Consider the following 13,859-nt stretch of genomic DNA (forward strand, 5'->3'; position numbering starts at 1 on the left):
ACTACTCACCGATCTACTACAGCAGGCAAACATCTCCTACCACATGTACGTGGACGACACTCAACTTTACCTCAAGATCACCTCCATCAAAGAGATAAAGACAATGAATCTAGCTCTAAAAAAAACAGTCCAATGGTGAGCAAAAAACTTCCTCAAGCTAAACTCACAAAAAACGGGATTTTTTCTAATCTAACTCCCCAACAACTCCCAGGAAACAAAGGAATGGACCAAAATAATCACTGCTCTGAACTGTACACCAACATTGGTTGACTCTACAATATCGTTGGGAATCACACTGGATAAGAACATTAACATGCAAACTCACATCAACCTGATGGCTAAAAATCCTCGCTTTCACCTCAGCTATCTCTGAAAATTGAAGCCATTCATCGAAAACCCAGACCTCAAAACTGCAGTCCAGTCCTTAGTCATATCAAGGCTGGAATATGGATGTTCAACCCTCTCAGGGCTTTCTAAAATCTCCAAAAACACAGTTGATGGACAGAATGTAGAACAATGTCATACATTCACCCCAGTACAAGGATCTGGGCCTAAATCCATCGTTTTTTTGCACTCCACACCACCCTGGGTTAGACACTGGCTATATGCAAATCAGCTCTGACCCTGTGCCTCATGGGGACAGTCCAGTCCGAACTACCAAGCCATGTCTTTCCCAGACCGGAATCAAGCATTCAAGGACCGGTTTCTGACTATCAGCCTTCATCATCTCAAAATCTCAACTGCCCCTCTAAAAGCCTGTCTCAATGCCGCAGCAAGACTTATAACAGGATCTAAGAAATGTGACCACATATCACCACACCTAAAGGCACTCAATTGGCTACCTTACTAAGCTCGCATTCACTTAAAGATGGCTTGCATCACTCACAAGGCATTACTCAACAGCACCCCACAATACCTAGCTCAGAAACTTACCTTATCTGGAGGAAACAGACACTCTAGGAGTGCAGACAATCTACCCCTGAAACCCTTGCAGTTCAACAAGACTAAAACCTCCAACAGAGCATTTTCGGGTGCGGCACCAAGAATCTGGAACTCGCTTCCAACATCCATCAAATAAATCGTCCCAATACCTCTCTTCAAAAAGGAAGCAAACCTATTCTTGATGAACAAATTCCTCACTTAATCCTGCACAATCACCACTCTAATTCACAACCTCAAAACTTGACTACACCTGCCATCCACAGATATTTAGAAGCTAAGACTCGCACAGTCTCTAATTTACTTTTATCTCTCAGATTTACTTTCTTTTCTGCTTTTTTTTGCACTCCACACCACCCTGGGTTAGACACTGGCATTATGCAATTCAGCTCTGACCCTGTGCCTCATGGGAACAGTCCAGTCCGAACTACCAAGCCATGTCTTTCCCAGACCGGAATGAAGCATCCAAGGACCGGTTTCTGACTATCAGCCTTCATCAGCCTGGATAGCTTGACTCCAGTGGTGTAGAGAGCCTGGGACTCACATCTGAGTATACCCAGCACACTGGGGTGAAAAGTGCAAAAAACACAGTTGATGGACAGAATGTAGAACAACGTCATACATTCACCCCAGTACAAGGATCTGGGCCTAAATCCATCGCTTTTTGCACTCCACACCACCCTGGGTTAGACACTGGCTATATGCAAATCAGCTCTGACCCTGTGCCTCATGGGAACAGTCCAGTTCGAACTACCAAGCCATGTCTTTCCCAGACCGGAATCAAGCATCCAAGGACCGGTTTCTGACTATCAGCCTTCATCAGCCTGGATAGCTTGACTCCAGTGGTGTGGAGAGCCTGGGACTCACGTCTGAGTATACCCAGCACACCCAGGGTGAAAATTGCAAAAAAAACAGTTGATGGACAGAATGTAGAACAATGTCATACATTCACCCCAGTACAAGGAGCTGGGCCTAAATCCATCGTTATTTTGCACTTCACACCACCCTGGGTTAGACACTGGCTATATGCAAATCAGCTCTGACCCTGTGCCTCATGGGAACAGTCCAGTCCGAACTACCAAGCCATGTCTTTCCCAGACTGGAATCAAGCATCCAAGGACCGGTTTCTGACTATCAGCCTTCATCAGCCTGGATAGCTTGACTCCAGTGGTGTGGAGAGCCTGGGACTCACGTCAGAGTATACCCAGCACATTCAGGGTGAAAATTGCAAAAAACACAGTTGATGGACAGAATGTAGAACAATGTCATACATTCACCCCAGTACAAGGATCTGGGCCTAAATCCATCGTTTTTTTTGCACTCCACACCACCCTGGGTTAGACACTGGCTATATGCAAATTAGCTCTGACCCTGTGCCTCATGGGAACAGTCCAGTCCGGACTACCAAGCCATGTCTTTCCCAGACCGGAACCCAGCATCCAAGGACCGGTTTCTGACTATCAACCTTCATCAGCCTGGATAGCTTGACTCCAGTGGTGTGGAGAGCCTGGGACTCACGTCTGAGTATACCCAGCACACTCAGGGTGAAAATTGCAAAAAACACAGTTGATGGACAGAATGTAGAACAATGTCATACATTCACCCCAGTACAAGGATCTGGGCCTAAATCCATCGTTTTTTTGCACTCCACACCACCCTGGGTTAGGCACTGGCTATATGCAAATCAGCTCTGACCCTGTGCCTCATGGGAACAGTCCAGTCCGAACTACCAAGCCATGTCTTTCCCAGACCGGAATCAAGCATCCAAGGACCGGTTTCTGACTATCAGCCTTCATCATCTCAAAATCTCAACTACCCCTCTAAAAGCCTGTCTCAATGCTGCAGCAAGACTTATAACAGGATCTAAGAAATTTGACCACATATCACCACACCTAAAGGCACTCAATTGGCTACCTTATGAAGCTCGCATTCACTTAAAGATGGCTTGCATCACTCACAAGGCATTACTCCACAGCACCCCACAATACCTAGCTCAGAAACTTACCTTATCTGGTGGAAACAGACACTCTAGGAGTGCAGACTATCTACCCCATAAACCCTTGCAGATCAACAAGACTAAAACCTCCAACAGAGCATTTTTGGGTGCGGCACCAAGATTCTGGAACTTGTTCCAACATCCATCAAAAAAATCGTCCCAATAACTCTCTTCAAAAAGGAAGCAAAACTATTCTTGATTAACAAATTCCTCACTTAATCCTGCACAATCACCACTCTAACTCACAACCTCAAAACTTGACTACACCTGCCATCCACAGATGTTTAGAAGCTAAGACTCGCACAGTCTCGAATTTACTTTTATCTCTCAGATTTACTTTCTTTTCTGCTTTTTCTCTGAACTAAGTTATGCTGTGCTGATCACCTTCATGGCATGGTTTTTTGTATGCCACGTGTTTACTATATGTGATATCTAATACCTTGGTCATTAAGTAAAGCACTCTGATACCCTACCTTGGGTCTGGCTAGCACTATGGAAACCTCTAAAAATAAATAAATAAATAAAAATAAAAGTACAAAGATCGGGAACCTAGTGCAGGCAAAAATAATTGACAAGAAGGAATTCAATCTGTCTTACAGACCGCCTGTCCTGGCTGTTGAAGGTACCAGAGCTATACTTTAATTGTCTCTTGCTGGTGATACTCACAAAAGATTTCTGTCTATCAATCTCATCAAACCATATCATTTGACCTATTCTTCAAAGTAGGCCTTGAGTGCTCCTGGGTAGTTACCTGCCTCTTCTCACTACCTTACAGGAAGTCCCATAATACATTTTAAGCAATGATGAAGTTTCTTCACCCCAGCTGGGGACAACAAACACTGAAGTATCACTACTTTTAGTTACATCACCAAAATATGTATACACAGATTTCAACTCTGCAAGCAGACAATGATGGTGTCTACAACATACCATAATTGGATTCAGCTATCAGTTCCACACAGTTTCACAAGCCTCCATCATTTGTACAAACAGCCTCTGACTATTTAGTTGACTTTGGTGACTTCTCTTTGGACTCCTCAGTCTCACTTCCACAAAGAGGGCCACTTGTTTTCTTGTTTAGCTCTAAAAGACATACCTTATTCCTCTGTGTAGATACATTTGGATTTCAATTTTGTTTCTTTTCCTCTTCATTTGGATTGGTTTTGTGACTGTCTTTTTCCTACTTCTGAATGGACACTATCTCCCAGAAGGGTCTGCTATTGAACTTGTAATGGAGAGTTTGAAACTCCGTTCCTGATGGAATTGTTTGGGATAGGGCACCCGATGATGTATTTGGGCCAACAGAAATGTACAAGTTCCATACGTTTTTAGGATTTCTTTAAATTATGTCATCACTCCTGGCACTATCTCTGATGAGTGTGACTTTAATATAGTACATGAAATGCTTGCTGATTTAAAGAATTACAAAGTATTCAACAGTGAAGAAATGTACGATGGTATATCTATTTATGATAAAAAAATGTTTTCACCATTATGGCCATCATTGTTTACACAAATTTAGTGTTCCACATCCAGTATTTAATTACACCAAATGGGAACACTGACCAACACCACCACAGGGTAGCTCAAAAACGTTTGCATAGAAGTTTGCATATTTTTCTGGTCATATTCAGTAGACTCAGTGTCCTATCCGTGTCCTATTGTTATAAGCATACACCTTACCAGGCAAAGAATAATATGATCACTGACACAAAGTTGATATATTCTGCATCTGTCATTTTCCAGTTGTCGACATAAGGGACTTTTGGAGAGACAATATTGATGTTACATCTAGTTGGTGAACTAAAGATTGGCAGGTTCAGGGGAACAAGGCTTTATTTTGAGCACGCCTCATACCAAAACAACTAATTTTCCTGAATAAAAACATGCAGCAGACGTCCTGTCTTGGATTGGCCAAGCAGTAGTATCTCAATACACGAAAAATACCCACTCATTCCCGCTTTGCAAATTGGCAATCATTCACAAACTACACAGAGGAAACGTTTGACACCATGCTTAGAAATGGGACATGCAATTTCCAATCCAGTGGAGTGATTAGTTTGACCATTTGATACTAACGGATGTCAGGCACTTTTTCTTGACAACGCGAAAGTGTTCAGGATAAATAGGCCAGATCCATTTTACGAGCAGACAGAACATGAAGGAGTGGTCACAACATACAGCGTCGGAACGCTGTGCCTAGAGTCGCTAAATCATTCAACATTGTCTGAGGTCGAACAACACTTGTTTCTTTTTTCTGATGACATGACCCTACATGATTCTTTATTAGGTTCTCAAAAGGCATGTGAAAATGTTTTTCTCCTATATTGCATTGCTCATACAATGCTTTGTCCTCTGTGGTACACCTGTATTGTATTGTATTTTCTCTTATCACACATGTGTAAATTGTATCCAATAGACCATCTGTATTTCTTTCCAGATTCACTGCGACTTCCACGTTAATGCACTTGAGCAATTTGTTGTTTTCTACTTCCTTTATTTTTCTCATGTGTTATTATTTGTTAGTTTTCTTGTGTCCATTATCATTTTACCATTGTGTTTATTATTTATTTATTTGTTTTCTTAAAAATTCAATAAAAACGATTTGAGAAAAAAAAGGGTTTTCTGTTGCCGATATACAGTGAAGTGTGGAATGTTTCAAAGCAGGAAGCTGTGAGAATATATGTTAAATTGACACACCAAATTTAGAAAAGGCTCTAGCAGTAGTTGAAAATGGCACATATCCAATATTGTTGTCTGTTATTGACATCATACAGAGTGATATGTTCTTTTTGTAACATGGTCAATCACAGCTCAGGTCTAACGTGCTACTAAGTTGGACTCCACAGAACTTACACACTGGTCAAGTTCCTTGTAAGCACATAAATGCTAATAGTTTGTTTTTACCATACAATCTCACAAAATAACAGAACATCGTGGCCAGGAAAGATGCAAAATACACTATGTTACACAGAAAAGTTAGAACAATTACCATTTCCTGCTGTTTGAATAATGCATGGGTTTTTTCTCTGTCAATTTTCAAGTTTCACTTCAAATACTACTTGCAACACCATCAAGTAGGCAGATTTGAAGCCCTTGTACATGAGGCATGAATCCTACCTTTCACGTATCATTGTAGGAATAGTGCAACTGAGGTTGTTCTTAGTGGTACAGACTGCAAGAATACTTTAGGCCATTCTTTAGTTTGCAGGGAGGTTAGACTCCACAGCGAACTAGTGATATCTGAAAGGTTCCCCAGCTTCTGTAAACCATCCAGCATTAAGATTGCTTACCAATGGGAGCTATTTGATATTGAATGATCAAGGTTGCTGCGGGATTGAACCAGGAATACCATATCAGGTGATGGTTTCTACAGTTGTGAACTGTTGTACACGGGTGCGTTTTTTACCTGCCTGTACAGTAAAGGATGCAGCAATTTGGCCATTGATTAACATTTCGAAAAAAATGAACTTCAATGCTTTAAGCAGACTTAAAACCTTATTGTTAAAGAAGGAAATGCCTTAACATCTGCACAAGACATGTCTGATGTTCAAGTTGGAAGGCCTTTCACTGAGATACAGTTGCTACTTCGCACCAATCTCCCACACCATTCTGTGGGAGCAAGTGCACCGCATGTTTAACATTTCCAATACTGCGGGGGTAGCACACTTTTTTTAAACAATTGGCTTTGGGTTGGTTAGGACCGTCCAGACAAAACGTGGTAATTCAATCTTTCATACAATCCGTGCTCGGAAGCATTTTTGGAGGCTTACCGCTTGTCCTATTCCACTTTGCCGGGACACTGGTTGTATTTTATTTAATATGCTATTGACGTTCCCCCACATGATCAAATGGGGATAGCACTACCATATATGCTACTATGTCGTGAGAGAATGAAGCAGTCCTTTGGCACACCCTTGCTTCAAGAAATGAATGACAACTGGTTCTTGTCTGTTCGGCCTGTTTGGCTAAACTGTGTGCAGCCCGTATTCCGCTGTCAGCTGTGCACTTTCAATCGTGCTTCAGCCATATGCTCGGGGTTGTAACCGGACCATACTATGGACATGGACATGGAACTGCTTCCAAATGAGGTCCCTTGGATGCTTCAGCTCCTGCTTATATAGACGCTGACTCATCTTCTGCAGATGCACCACTGGCCATCACTCTTTCAGTGGCTTCTGGAGGGGATGGATTTGAACATGTGTGTTCCTTGGAGCTTGTGAGAGGGGTGCCAATAGGACAATCATCTGCTGTAGCTGGGGACAACAATGCTTTTTCTACTCCTCTGAACATTACCACAATCTGTCAGTTTCCAACAGTGAAGAGTTTCTATTTCTGCTGTTTTTCCTCACTAAATTGCTTTTTAAATGTTAAATTATAGTCTTTTTTATTCACCTTTTTCTATTGAGGTTTTATACAATTTAGCATTTTCTCTGCTTTTATTATTAAAGAAGCAGAATGCTTTTATGATTTTAGGTTTTAATACATGATTGACTCTATATCTTTAGCATTGATCTTTAGGAACCTTTTAATCAAATCAAATCCAAAGAGTGGGTGTCATTTGGTCACATTATGCCCGGGTGGGAACATCATCATTTTGCAAGCTCACGCTTAAAGTTGAAATCTTTTCTTGAAAACTGATGTTTGAAACACATTTGCTTGCCTGCTTGAATTGATAATGTTGCATGAAAAAACTTTGCTACAATTTACAGATCTTCATAGGCATATTATCAGAGATTTGAATATTCTGTACAACAGCTAAAGTTCACTGCCCAAAATGTTGACAATGATCTTTAATGGTTTATTATTAATATCAAATCGCGTCATTTTTTCAAAAAAACAATATGATTTTGTTTAAAGTGTGCCTTTCTGCATTTAACTGATATGTATAAATTAGAATGAACGTTACAATTGACTAGGCTAAACTGGCGTTGATGTAGCAGACCATAGCAGGAGCATTACGTGAACTGTCCTTTGTTACTTTTGATGAAATGTGTAGTGTAAATTCGGCATGGCGGCAGAAACCACCATACGGTGAGCAAGCCGCAAGGCGAAACGCGTTGGTGTAGCAGGCAACCTTGCGAATAAAATTGGATGCAGTAAACCTTGGGCGTCTTGGATATTCTTTGAGAAAGAAAGAATGGTGAAGTGGATTTTAACAGATAGCCGGATCCGTTCCAAGACCGCTGTGTAAGTGAGCTCCTGAACACTTCCAGGCAGCGGAGAGTAAAAACAAAAAACAAAAACATATATATATATATATATATATATATATATACATATATATATATATATATATATATATATATATATATATATATATATATATATATATATATATATATATATATATATATATATATATATATATATATATATATATATCAGTCAGTGAGCAAGGGCACAGGCGTGCCCGAAACGCGTCTGATGGCAGCTTTTTCCACCGCACTATGATTTAAATAAACAACATTGGATACCTGACTTTTGCCTGGGCGTGCTGATTCCTGGTCTGTGTGCCTTTCTGTGCAGTTAAGCACTATCGTAGACGGGCTGGATCTACACATATATATATATATATATATATATATATATATATATATATATATATATATATATATATATATATATATATATATATATATATATATATATATATATATATATATATATTATTTACATATATCATCATACCAAAGGTTGCCCTTAAGGAAGGAACCACACATGGGGAGTTGACACTCTTTTATTGTAGTCAACAGCAGAATCAGCCTGCCGCCACAACTCTCATTCAAAATTGCCAGCATTAGCCAGACACATTTCAGAAGTATCCTTGATCACAGGCTTTGTAGCAAAAGGAACAGCAGCCATAATGCGGACCGATCATGTTAAATATACACCCAAGTCCCCCCTCCTTGTGGGCGTTAGCTCAATAGCCTCTTGGTACTTGTAGTCTGCATATTGTTAATCCAAGTGGAGGCTGCTGTACTTTTTTAATGACAAAAAACACAGTTGATGGACAGAATGTAGAACAATGTCATACATTCGCCCCAGTACAAGGATCTGGGCCTAAATCCATCGTTTTTTTGCACTCCACACCACCCTGGGTTAGACACTGGCTATATGCAAATCAGCTCTGACCCTGTGCCTCATGGGAACAGTTCAGTCCGAACTACCAAGCCATGTCTTTCCCAGACCGGAATCAAGCATCCAAGGACCGGTTTCTGGCTATCAGCCTTCATTCAGCCTGGATAGCTTGACTCAGGTGGTGTGGAGAGCCTGGGGCTCACGTCTGAGCATACCCAGCCCACTCGGGGTGAAAATTGCAAAAAAACACAGTTGATGGACAGAATGTAGAACAATGTCATACATTCACCCCAGTACAAGGATCTGGGCCTAAATCCATCGTTTTTTTGCACTCCACACCGCCCTGGGTTAGACACTGGCTATATACAAATCAGCTCTGACCCTGTGCCTCATGGGAACAGTCCAGTCCGAACTACCAAGGCATATCATTCCCAAACCGGAATCAAGCATCCAAGGACCGGTTTCTGGCTTTCAGCCTTCATTCAGCCTGGATAGCTTGACTCCATTGGTGTGCAGAGCCTGGGGCTCACGTCTGAGCATACCCAGCCCACTCGGGGTGAAAATTGCAAAAAACACAGTTGATAGACAGAATGTAGAACAATGTCATACATTCACCCCAGTACAAGGATCTGGGCCTAAATCCATCGTTTTTTTGCACTCCACACCACCCTGGGTTAGACACTGGCTATATGCAAATCAGCTCTGACCCTGTGCCTCATGGGAACAGTCCCGTCCGAACTATCAAGCCATGTCTTTCCCAGACCGGAATCAAGCATCCAAGGACCGGTTATGGCTATCAGCCTTCATTCTGCCTGGATAGCTTGACTCCAGTGGTGTGGAGAGCCTGGGGCTCACGTCTGAGCATACCCAGCCCACTCGGGGTGAAAATTGCAAAAAACACAGTTGATGGACAGAATGTAGAACAATGTCATACATTCACCCCAGTACAAGGATCTGGGCCTAAATCCATCGTTTTTTTGCACTCCACACCACCCTGGGTTAGACACTGGCTATATGCAAATCAGCTCTGACCCTGTGCCTCATGGGAACAGTCCATTCCGAACTACCAAGCCATGTATTTCCCAGACCAGAATCAAGCATCTAAGGACCGGTTTCTTGCTATCAGCCTTCATTCAGCCTGGATCAGCTCTGTACTGCGTACCGTGGTTTCCGAGCAAGTGAATCTGGACGAGTAAAGACGGCGCTGCTGAACCCCAGCAGTACGCCAGCGGCAAACGGGTGCCTCACTACAAGTGTTGTGGCATAGACAATTTAAAATACCGAGTAAACAATAAATGAGCCTCTACAGAGTGGCTGTTTGGCTGCACGCCATCCACTAGGAAGATTGATTCTTGTCTAATAAGAAGATTGTTGGTCCTGAGGAGAAATCCGCATTGGGGATTTCGAAACGCGTCGACCTGTGTTATTGGGTCCTTGTGTCAAAATTGAAATCAGTATATAAATAGTGTACATTAAATAGGATTAATACTGACGTATAGGTTCTTAGCATATTGATTACTATTTGCATTCATTGTTCATAAATTTACATGAAGTGAGATTGTTTGACATTAGGCCCATTAGTATTTTTTGTTCTGTGGTATGAATGTAGATGGATGAATGTGTTTGGCCAAAATGAAAGTGTGGATGTGTTGTAAATATTGTATAAATTGTTTTGTATAGTATGTTGTTATTGTAATGTATTTCTCAAATTTCTTGTATATACATATGAAAATCATTTGCTTATGAAAATAACTTTTGATCTACTAGTGCTAAAATAAATGAATAAACTAGTGATGCAAATAAAAACCTGGATCCTTATGTCTTGTCCATAGGGGCCATTCAAAAATTAGTCAAAATATATCCAGTACTGGCAGTTGTGTTGTCGTTTAGGTATTTTGGACTCAGCCTTACTGGTTCGGAGTCACGACCCTGTGTCGTTTTCAGCCTATGAGGTAGTAGCGGGAGGGGTCCGGGGGAGGTTGTTGTGGTGGTGGTGGCGGCGCTGGGTATTGTGATTTTGCTGGGAGTCGGAAGTGTATATTTAGAACCTCTATCACATATTGCACTTTAAATATGGGTGTGAGTTGGATGTAATTCACACAGTACATATTCGACGTTCTTACAGTAGTTAAATGTTGATGTTAATTTTTTAGTGGTAAGTGGAACTATTGCCTGATTTTTTAGGTAGCATTGCCGATTTGGTTTCTTGTTGAAAATATGGGGAAGTGGTCAACATTATAAGTAGGAATTGTCATTTAAAAAAACCTTTCAAATTCACTGAAAAAAAAACATAGGTTTCAGGCAAGTTATAGTTAGGAAGTATCATTTTAAAAACCTTTGAAACTCACTGAAAAATGAAATACTATACACAATTCACTATACAAACCAAAAATGTTTCCGTGTATAGATATACCATTGATACGTATAGTGTATTGGATAGTGAACACAACCATATTATCTCAGACACTGGTGAATATTTTGACAATACAGCTGTGTTCACCCCCCTTTCAAACAGAAGAGGAGTGGGCTGGTCCAACGTACACAACGTCAACGTAAGACTATAAATAATTAGGCTACAACTTGGACGCGGTTCACTTCTGCAAAGAGAAGAGACTGCACCACAGCAAAGGTCAGCATCCTGCCACGTGGTTATAACCACGTGTCTCCTCGTTACAGGCCCATTTAGAACTCAGAGCCACAGCACCGCAGACTTATGTCTGTATCGACTACTGTCTTTGATCTACACTGCCGATAGCATGGTTTACAACTTGAATTCAACTTTGGTTCAAAATATTTCGTCGGCATCTGTGCTGAATACTGCCTTCAATCTACACTGCGGTCAGTAGAAATGACAACTTGATACCAGTTGATACCAGTTGCGCATCAGCACTACAGAAAACAATTGTACTATGTCCTCAGATTTTGTTAAAATATGAACAGTAGGAGATTCAGCCTTCATTTATTTAAAGCAGAGACAATTGTACTATATGTCTTCATATTTTGTTTAAATAGATGCAAAAAGTATGTGTCCACGTCAGTGTCAACAACTGCCTTCAATCTACACTGCGGACAGCAGGGTTCACAACTTCAATTCAGCTTTCCACATACACTACGGACAGTAGGGAATTCAGCCTTGATTTATGTCATACAGAGACAATTCTACTGTATGTGTTCAGATTTTTTTTACATAAGTCACAAAAATAATTTGTCGATATCTGTGCTGACAACTGCATTCGATCTACATTGTGAGGGCAAACTTGAAGCAATGGCCACTAATGATGCATCTTTTGATTCAGAACACTCTTAAAATTAAGAATTTGTGCCTCAACCTTCCCCTCTAGAGAAGTATACATCAATTGTCTGGAGGTTTTTTATTTTTCTTCCGAGGCAGAAGAAGGTTAATGCTACCAAAGTCACTTGCAAAATATGCAAGGCGGTGCTGTGCAGGGGTGACCCTACCAAAAAATTAGTCTTGTGGAACAGCAAGTACGAGGAGACATCTTCAGACAAAACATCCGGGAAACTTCGCAAGAGAGTAAATGAGGAGACTAAAAGACTTCTGCCTTTGATCTACAGTGCGGTCAGTAGAGTTTACAACTTGATATCAGTGATGCAGAAGCACTACAGACAACGTTGAATTCAGTCTCGACCTCATATTTTGTTAAACTATGAACAGTAGGAAACATCAGCCTTCATTTATTTAATGCAGAGACAATTGTACTATATGTCTTCAGATTTTGTCTGTGCTCATACTGCCTTCAATCCACATTGCATACAACAGGGTTCACAACTTGAATTCAGCTTTCCATCTACACTAAGGACAGCATTCAAGTTAGCCTTGATTTATGTAAGTTAGAGACTATTCTGTTGAAGGATGCAACAAAAAACATTCCTCAATGACTGTTACTGCCTTCAAATGTACACTACGATCAACAGAGTTCACCACTTGATACCAGTTCACGAGTCCCGTATGCAACAGTCAATGTATGGAGTACATTACAGATAATGCAGTGCAACCGAAAATGTACATTGCTAACAGCAGGGTTCACAACTTGAATTCAGCTTTTCATCTACACTATGGACAGTATTCAAGTTATCCTTGATTTATGTAAGGCAGAGGCAATTCTGTTGAAGGATGCCACAAAAAACATTCCTCAATGATTGTACTGAGTACTGTTTTCAAATGTACACTGCGATCAACAGAGTTCAATACTTGATACCAGAAGCGCATCAGCACTACAGACAACATTAAAATCATTCTCGATTTATTTAAGAAAGAGACAATTGTACTGTGTCCTCAGAACTGTGACAAAAAAGCATTCCCCAATGTTTGTGTCAACTACTGCCTTCAATTTACATTGCAGACAGCAGGGTTCACAACTTGAAGTCAACAGTAGGGAATTCAGCCTTCATTTATTTAATGCAGAAACAATTCTACTGTATGTGTTCTGATTTTGTTAAAATAAGTGACAAAAATCATTTGTCGATACTTCTGCCTTCGATCTACAGTACGGACAGCAGGGTTCACATTTTGAATTCAGCTTTCAATCTATTCAACGAACAGCATGAAATTTAGCCTTGTTTATTTTAAGGTAGAGTTAATTGTACTTTATGTCCTCAGATTTTGTTAAAAGATACGACGAAAATAATTTCTTGATGTCAGTAATCACTACTGCCTTTGATCTACATTGTGAGGCCTCACGATTCAGGTAGAATGACGATTGTACATGACACATTCCAGTAGACAAGACACATTATGCCACTGCGACCCCCCCCAACCACAAACCATCGCAGAGTGCGCACACGCTGAGTTCTTTCGGTACCACTAACTCACTGCAGCACA

This window comes from Lissotriton vulgaris, chromosome 2_1 (assembly GCF_964263255.1).
Source record: "Lissotriton vulgaris chromosome 2_1, aLisVul1.2, whole genome shotgun sequence".
NCBI lineage: Eukaryota > Metazoa > Chordata > Amphibia > Caudata > Salamandridae > Lissotriton > Lissotriton vulgaris.